This window comes from Athene cunicularia (genome assembly GCF_003259725.1).
Source record: "Athene cunicularia isolate RWA chromosome 6 unlocalized genomic scaffold, athCun1 chr6_part1, whole genome shotgun sequence".
NCBI classification, from domain to species: domain Eukaryota; kingdom Metazoa; phylum Chordata; class Aves; order Strigiformes; family Strigidae; genus Athene; species Athene cunicularia.
The window spans coordinates 3,766,419-3,775,020 of NW_020799105.1; the positions used below are offsets into that span (position 1 = coordinate 3,766,419).

Genomic DNA, 8,602 nt, shown 5'->3' on the forward strand with positions numbered 1-8,602 from the left:
CTTTTGGTGCAACTATGCAAAATGCAGCAGGTGATACAAAAAAGAAACAGATAGAAAGATGAAAGAATAATAAAAAGTCATAGCTATTCTTTTTTTTTAAATCTGCGTATCTTACCATTCAGAACCAATAAAAATATGTCATAATAAATGTGCCTATTGGTACCTGTGGATCTTATTAGTCTTTTAATTTTTCTCATGCAAATTTGTGAAATTTAAATGCCTTACACATCCTTCAGTTTTCTAACATATGTTCCACCCACATCGATTCAAGCAGTTTAATTTGTTCTCTGAAATACTCCACTTCTTGCCTTTGTTTAAACTTTGACTTTTAATTTCTTCCTTTTCTATCAGTAGCTGCAGTCACACTTCCAAAGTTATTGTCACTGCAAGTCATTCCCTAGCGCAGATACACAGTGTTTGATGGCAGAGAGGAGCCACAAGAAATCTTTTTACTGACTGTCAAGGAATTCTGATTGTCTTGCATGGATCTCTCTATTGTTCCTGTTAACTGAAATTCAAGTAATAGTCTTTAGTCTGTAAGATTTTGCCTTCATCTGTAGGCAGCCCCCTTTCTGATGCTTGCATCCTGTGTAGGAGGGTAGGAGACTGGTAAGAGGAACCATCTCCTAGCTGTAGCCTGGACATCTCTAAGGTAAGTGATGCAACATATGGGTCTCATGTCTCTTGACAGTTAGCATGCAGTTTATTCCTTCTTTTCTCTCCATTACATCACTTGATGCATAGGGTTTGCTGTTCTGTGACCTGAGAAAGTTAAAAGGTTTGGATGAATCTCACCAGCCACTGTTTATGGGACATGGGACTAGGGTATCTCTTGGTATGCTACTCTGATTTTTATAGCAATAGACTACATGCCAGCTCAATCATTCAGCTTGCTGAACTTCTGTGCAGTCATTCAGTTGGAAAGTTAACCTGTTGTGGCTTTCTTAAAGTTACAGTAAGCATTCTATTTCTGAAGTTGTTGGAAAAGGGAGGAGAAACTGAAGTATATTATCAACACTGTAGTAAAAATAAAGGAACCTGCAAGGAAGGCAGGAGGCTCCTAAGTTATTTTTTTCACACTTTCCAAGATTTGTGAGCTGTATGTATTCTGTTGTAGTCTTACAAGTAATGGTTTGTGTTCACAGTGTAAAACTTCCAGTAGATTTTGTTGTCCAGTGCCCTGAATTTGTGAAATAAAGGTGATCTTAAAAAGGTATGATATTAAAACTTGGTGTCTCTATTCACTTCAGTAGCAGTTATCACTTGGTAAAATGGAGAACTCTGGTATATGCAGAGTGTTTGCTGTGATTGCTGCCAGACTGTTAAGAGGCAAAGGAAGAAGCTAGACTTACGGTTTTGAGGCTTAAAGCCATTTTTATTCAAATTATGAAAGCATGCGGAAAGTTATGTGCTGTTATGGACTAATGTGTACATTTTCTCTCAACATATTTACGAAGCAATACTGTAAAAACATTACTTCTCTAGTATCATCACAGTAACTTGTAAATAAATAATTTTCTGAATTAAACCCATCTGCAGGAAATACAATTCTCAAGTGTTGCTGCTACATGTGGTGTTTAAACATTTTGGCTACGAATACATCATAACAAGATGCATATTAAATTTTATATTCCCTTTATTGAGCACTGTGGCCATTTTCTTCAAAACCTTCAGCCTTACGAAATGCATCTTTGAACAAGATATCCGAAGAAATATTTAAGCAGCACTATGGAATTTTAATTTTAAACCTGCATGTTGGTGTCTCTTCTTTCTTGTTTTCTTTCTTTAGTAATAAAAACCAGAAAGCTTTGTACTGGTACAGAGGTAATTATAATTGGGTATCTGAGAGGCAGAAGTAATCTTTATCCACAGAATGATGTGCTGTGCTACTGGTGGTGTAATTTTCACTGTTCCTCTGGCGCTTTCCTTAGGTCCTGGTCTGAAGATGGTGCCTGAAGAGGGAGGAATTACTTCTGTCTCTGTTCAATTTTTTGTTGCTTTGCTGGGGTGAAGTTGTTTCCAGGAATGCAAATTGCAGTTCTGAATTCTGAGTGATAGGAACTGGACTGAGCCTGACAAATCAATTTGCAAAGGCCGGAGCTGTCAGATGATAATAGCTTGCCTTCATTACCGACCAGTTTAGATTTGAACCAATGACCTAGAGGTGAAAAGCTCAGTATTGCATTACCAATCCTCTGATCTATCCATATGTTCTCTTGCTTTAAGTCCCTGTAGTCCTCTTAAACAGGACATGCAGTAAATACTGACCATTGTTTGCACTTGTAAGTACTAGAACAGTGTCCATTCCAATTGTTTGCTGTGCATGTGAAGATGTGGAAGTTAAATATATCAACAATTTCTTACACTCTGCCTTTTTGTGAGAAACTCCCATACAAATCCAACCATATGGCAAAATCCAGCATTTTCTTAAAACCATTGATGAAGAACTTACTGCTACCATTAACAGGAAAATGAATCCACAGCTCAAAGTAGCATACTGGGAGTTATTAATAACCTCAGGCTGCTGCTAAAAGAAATGAAAATAAATTAAATACCATTAGGAGCTGAGTCATCCCACCAACACTTCTGCATGTTGTATCCAGGTTTGTATTTATCTGTGGAAGCCTTTTCAGAGTATATGATTGTTATTTCATGTCTACTTTGCTCTTCATTGAGTATCTTCATTGTGCTCAATGCTGTAAAAAGTATAATGGAAAATTATTTACATGGATTTTATGAAATAGATTCAACAAAATATTTGACATATATGGATAGGAGCACATAATCTGTTTTCTCATTCATCTGAGGTAAGATGTTTCTAAGCAACCTACTTAAGAGGAGGAGGTCAAGAAATGTAAATAATTGTTCAAGTTATTTACAGTTTTTAAGGCTATTAAAACAAGTTACTGTCTGCAGGTCATAGTTTCTGTGAGCTGCAGAAATAATAGCATTTACATTTGTATGTATTCTGATTGTCTTTTTATCTCCTTATCCTTTCTCCTCCAATCTTTAATCTTATTCTCCTCTGTAACAACGGATGGTACTGTGGATAGTCTGTACTGATTGACCTGCTGCCAAATAAATACATAAGAGGTGAATTTTCCTACTTTCCACTACTTTGCACTAAAAGTGCAAATTGGGCCTTTTTCATCTACCTGACCATCATTTTCATGTAGTCTACAGGAACATAAGTATTTTTTGAGATCTCTGGGTTTTTTTATTTCAAAATGTTGGATGTTGGCCAACTGATTCTGAAGGTGTTGAAAGAAAACTGATTTTGGTCAGATGCTGCTGCAGGCAATAAAAATAATTTGCTGCCTAGTTACTAATGAAATGAGGCTTATGATCATGTTATCTGCTGTATCCTTAGTCCCATTTGTTTTCTCCCCTTTTATAGTTAGAGCATCCCACTTAGAGCAGTACTTTCTTTTTTGCATAGCATTTATGGTATACAGGATGTGATCCCTGTTTTGTCACTTTTTCCTGCTGCTTTGATTGCACTGCACTCATTTCCCAGGGGTTCTGTCATTACAAGCAAAATGTCTGGATCCTTGTGTTTTATTTGAGAATTTGAGAAATCGGGTTTTTAAAACTCATAGATATAAATGTGAACATCTCTTCAAGCCTGAAACAATGCTGTTTTATGTTGGAGATAAGACTTCACTGAGTTGTGGTTGGCTGTGAAAGGGTGACAGGACATGAATCCTGGTGATCTTTTACTTATTATTTTGAAATGGCACTGTGTAAAAAGCCCTGGCTTTTTACATTCTGCCACAGTTGTTTTCATGTGTAGATTTGATCAAGCTTGCAGTCCTTGAATTTGAAGGCTAGAAGCCTGACTTTTGGAATTACGTTCCCCTGTTGTCTTTTACAGCTCCAAAAGTTCAGACAGTTAAAGCTTGCCAAATTTCTTTGCTGAATAAAAGCTCCTTTCCCATCCTGTTTAAATCAGAACAGTGAATGTGGGATTATTGTAGACATCTATTTTTAAAATGTAGTCAAGCTTACAAAATGTTATAAACACTTCTTGGCACAAAGGTAGATTTTTATGAGTATATATGCTGCAAATAAGCAGTAAGTAATTACTGGTTCGAAGGTTAATAATGCTAAAGGCTGAAGCAGGTAGGATGAACTGTAAATAATGATCACGTATTAGCGTCTTGTCTAGAATTCTTTTTTTATGATAGTTTGGCTCACCAAATTTATATAGCAGGGAGCAACAGTTCACATATAAGCAGGTAGGGAATCAAGGGGAAATTAGCTTGCTGCTTTTTTTTTTCCTATCTGCCTGAAACTTGTTTTGGCATTTTACACTCTTGAGTAAATACCAGCTAGCTTGTTCATTTCTAATAACTGGTAAAATGTAAATCAATATTTGTAGTAGATGATGGTTGGTGCATGTAATTCTTAAGTTTTTATTTAAAAAATGTTATGTGATTTATCATATTTTTACTTTTGAAAATAATGAATGGACTAAAAATATGTAAGAGTGATTCAGACGTGGGAGACTGTTGGAAGAGGAGGAATCTTCTGTAAGTATTTCCATAAAATGTTAAAATAATATATTTTAGGAAATAGTTAATCAGTAAAGTGTGTCACAAAGCAGAGGATATCAAAAGACTTTCTGATTCTCCAACTGGTATTGAACTTATTAATATAAACGGATCAATAAACAACAGCTAATGCATCTCAGCACATCAGTAGATGAGCTGTACTGTGACATGGAAACAGCTCAATGTCTGCATGTTATTCAAGAAAATAGGTCATACTGGGGGAAAGGGAGGGAAAAATGAAAAAAAAAACCAAACCAAACATCCACAAACAAAAAACCCCCAAACAAAACCCCCCAAACTCGAAAGTGTTGATTATATACTCTGCCTGTTCCCTAAAATTTTCCATTATACTGTACCTGAGGCATGCTAATAAATAGACAGCAAAAGTTCATAAAACTGTGATTAGTAAGCTGCAGCATTCTCTGTGATGTCTATTATGGACATGGTTACATGCAAAAAATCTATGCAGTACTTACATTGTGATAGATGATATCTGGGGAGTTTATTTAAGTACTTTTGAGGTATGTTAAAAAAGATGTTGCCAACAAAAACTTTAGGCTCCTCTAATTATGGATGCTTGATAGATTTTTTTAAAATATAGATTTATTATTTTTCTGAAAGAGAACCAGGAAAGAATGCAGTGTTGTGGGCTTGGTGGTGCTGCAGGATGAAGCACAGTTTTAACTGAAAGTGCTGTTTTTAAGGTGCTCCTAATTTATTTAAATTCTTGAGGCTAGACAACTTCCAAAAATTTTTCAGGGAAACTTTTTAAAACATAATTTTAGACATTTCTTTTAAAATGCATTGTTTCAGGAGAGGATGGGCAAGGAAAGAATATAACTTTCCTGTTAGCAAAAAAAGTATTTATATTATATTCTCCTTTTAAATATCTGAGTTTAAAACTGTAGGCTTGATATGGATAATAGCCATCTTTTGAGAAGAAATATCTTCTGTTTTGCAAATCTATTTTCTTAAAGGGCTCTTCCTTTTTGGGAGAGATAGAAGTAGTTTAATTTAGTAATGTATTTCTTCAATCAGACCATTTACTGTTAATAATTATAGCAGTTCTACTCAGCTAGTGTTTTTCTCTGATCATTTTTTGCTTGTGATGGGTTTTCCTCTGCATGTTTATCTGGTATCGCAGCTGGAAGGGTACCTGGACAATTCTGCTGTATTCAGTTCTTGCTCTGGTAGGAACTGTCAGTGTTCACAGACAGAAGATGGTAAAGTCTTGTAATCTCTAGCAGAACAGAGAGCTTCTCAGGTTTAAGGATAGACTGGCATTTTCGAGTTGAAGCTGCTTTTTCTGATTGTGTAGCTCTAGGAATGTTTCTAGGCAGAAGCAGCAGTACTAGCAAGTTTTCAGGGTTATTTTGAGAAGGAATACATAAGGTTTGGGGAGAGAAAACATGGAAAATGTATGACTCTTGCAGTGTTCTGCCCATCTGATTTGCTTAATTCTGCTGTGAAAAATATTGCTTCTAGTATGAATTACAAAATTATATCACTTTTTTCCTCTGGTAGGAGTATGTGTACTGTTTGTACAGGAGTTAGGATATTAGGATATTTTTAAAATATTGAAATATTGAGATATTTTATCTCAAGTATGCATAGTAAATAAATACATAAAATTGTTTGAACAAGAATCCAAATTCTAAGATAAGATTTCTAATTAATCCTAAAGTCTTTAAACATCTTTGGATTTTTTTTAAATTTGGATTTTCACAGTAGAAAACATTAAATACTAATTTGTTTTAGTGTTGTTTTACTACTTCAATTTTAGCTCTCTCTGGCAGGTCTGAAAATGGTTATGCTAGCTGTAGTACTTCTTTTCTCATGTCTCTACCCTCCCACTTGATTTTGATGGTATTAATAAAAAAAGTGCAACAATATTCCAGGTTGTTCCCGGGCTTCCCTTCTTATTATTATTCCAGCTTGTCTGGAATTAATTTAGTAAAGATATGAATGTTAAATGCTGTACGGGGGTCATGTTATCTAAAGACATGAATGAATTATGTTACTCATCTGGAATTGTGAATGACCTTGAGTATTAATAACACTCAAATTTCAATAATCTCTTCAATAGAACAGTGGAAATGCTGTTCTTGAGGTGAACTCTCAGAATTCTCTGTGGCAACTCCTTGTTTTCTACATACTGGATTTTCACTACTTCTGTATGATGATGGCCTGTTGAGCTGATATGGAAGTGCCAATAGGTCTGTTTTAGACAGGATATAATAATGTCTTCGTTTGTCCAGTCATACTAATGTCCTCATTTGGTTTGTTAAAATCACACATAAATAAGCAGTAGGAAGTTTCATCAGGAAGCATGTGAAGTATGTTATGAATTCATGGACATCAATTAAAACAACAAAGGTTCCAATTGGTTGTAAGGAAGACTTTTTTTTTTTTTTTTTTTTTTTTTTTTTTGTATTCCCCTCCATTAGGACAGTCATGCATTTCAATAAGAGGCTGTGCAGTCTCCATCCTTAGAGGATTTTAAGACCCAACTGGATAAAGACCTGAGCAACCTGATCTGACCTCTTGAGCATATTTTGAGCACGAGGTTAGATTAAACACCTTCTCTGGCATCCTTTCTAGCCTCAGTTATCCTCTGATTCTGATTTACTTGTTGATCACACTCTCATCTTCAGCATTCTTTCTTTGTAACTGCATGAGTTGATCATCTGGAGTGCTCAGTAAATTCCTTCAGTAGGAATGGCATCACATGAGACTGAAGAATTACAGGCACCAGCTCAGGAAGAAAAGGAATGCAAGAAATTGCTGTCCAGCTGTCCTGAGAAGCAGCTGAGGCCATGGACAGCTTAACTCCTGCTTTGAAGAATATTTCTATGAAGATTTAGTATAGATCAAGCCATTTTCCTAAGAGGATTTAACCAAACTGAAATTTTATGTTCTAAATTTTAATAAATTATGGAAGAACTTGCTAAGCAAATATTAATTTTTGTACAATAAATAGAGGATTCTGACATATTACAAAATATTCATAACAAATTCTAGCTGTTGGTAGGATATAGCATAACTTCGATATAATGCACACAAGAAGAATAAGAGCAAGGGAGTGAGCATGCTCTTACTCCTAATAAAACTGAGACAATAGTTTGATCCAAACCGTCTAGCGCTTAGGGATATGGTGTAGTTGGGAACTGTTAGTGCTGAGTTAACGGTTGGACTAGATGATCTTCAAGGTCCTTTCCAACCTAGTTGATTCTGTGCTTCTGTATAATGGTAACTTCCTGCTTAAAAGCCATGTACTGTATAATGTGCCTGTTGCTGAGTTTGTTGCTTCAACAACATTTTTCTTTCCTTGGGGTTTTTTATTTTGATTACAAAGACAGAGGTCAAAAATACATTTTGTTTAATTGCAATCAGCTGTTAAGCAGACTGAATTGCATAAATGTTTTTAAAAGAATGGCATTGTCAGTTACTTTTCAGTCTTTTAGAAGAAAGGATTCATTTAGATTAAAAAAACTTCAGGAGATTTTTTTTGGAGACTGAAAAATCCTTTGGTCTTCAGTCATGTCATGAGAAAGGAGAAATTATAGAAGCTATTATTATTTATGCCTCTATAATAAAATTAGTATAATTTTTATACCTGCTTAAAGTTACAGTGGGGAGGATGAAATCTTATTTCTCTATCTGGTAGTAATATTGTCTTGGTGAAACTGGTGCTACTTAACTGAGGTCAGTTTTGTTTTAGACACCATTTTACATTCCAGTGTTATCCTCTGGTGTATGAGGAAGACCAAATAGTTGATTTTTCATTTACGTATTTTCAAGGAAAGCTCCAGGTTCAGTGCCTGACTGCTGCAGCAGAGCTGCTGGTGCTGCATAGTGGTGTTCTGCATGATCACTCCAGTTTGCCAAATTACTGTGATATGAGGTAGGTGCTGGCGATGCTTTTGAGCTTGAATGCTGAAGTGAGATCCAGCTGCTTGTTTTGGACTGCATACGGTTGGTAACTGAAGAGTTCAACAAATAGCTTACCCATAACTTTCCCCCGCAATGATCTTGTGCCTATCCCCCCC

The 8,602-nt window shown here is 35.6% G+C and overlaps 1 protein-coding gene across 3 annotated transcripts in view; it reads left to right on the top strand.

The window, feature by feature from the left end:
* Positions 1 to 8,355: 8,355 nt before the first annotated feature.
* Positions 8,356 to 8,602, top strand: part of USP54 (ubiquitin specific peptidase 54) — a 98,851-nt gene continuing 98,604 nt past the window's right edge. The window contains exon 1 of one of the 3 annotated variants that reach the window (XM_026851429.1): positions 8,356 to 8,457. The gene's annotated coding sequence lies outside the window, so the exon portion shown is untranslated. The remainder of the gene's footprint in view (positions 8,458 to 8,602) is intronic. The other 2 variants (XM_026851426.1, XM_026851425.1) reach the window with 2 other exon arrangements.